Below are 288 nucleotides of genomic sequence, written 5' to 3'. Positions count from 1 at the left end.
TTTTTTTTGGAATGGTTGGGTTTTTTTGGGGTTTTTAAATAAAAAATAAATTTAAAATTTTATTTAAATTTTTAATAAAATATTTATAAAAAACCCCCAATTAAATAAAATCTATATAAAATTAAAATAATTAAACTAAAATAAATATTCATTTTTTTTTTAAAATTTATTTAATAAAAAAAAATAATATAAAATAAAAAATTTAAAATAAAAATTTTTGAAATGGGGTTTGTTTGGGGGGTAAATGTTAAAAATTCCCATTTTATATAAATTTATAAAAATTTTGGG

Source organism: Penaeus monodon, chromosome 30 (genome assembly GCF_015228065.2).
Source record: "Penaeus monodon isolate SGIC_2016 chromosome 30, NSTDA_Pmon_1, whole genome shotgun sequence".
In the NCBI taxonomy this organism is placed as follows: Eukaryota; Metazoa; Arthropoda; class Malacostraca; order Decapoda; family Penaeidae; genus Penaeus; species Penaeus monodon.
Note: the sequence above shows the minus strand (reverse complement) of the source record.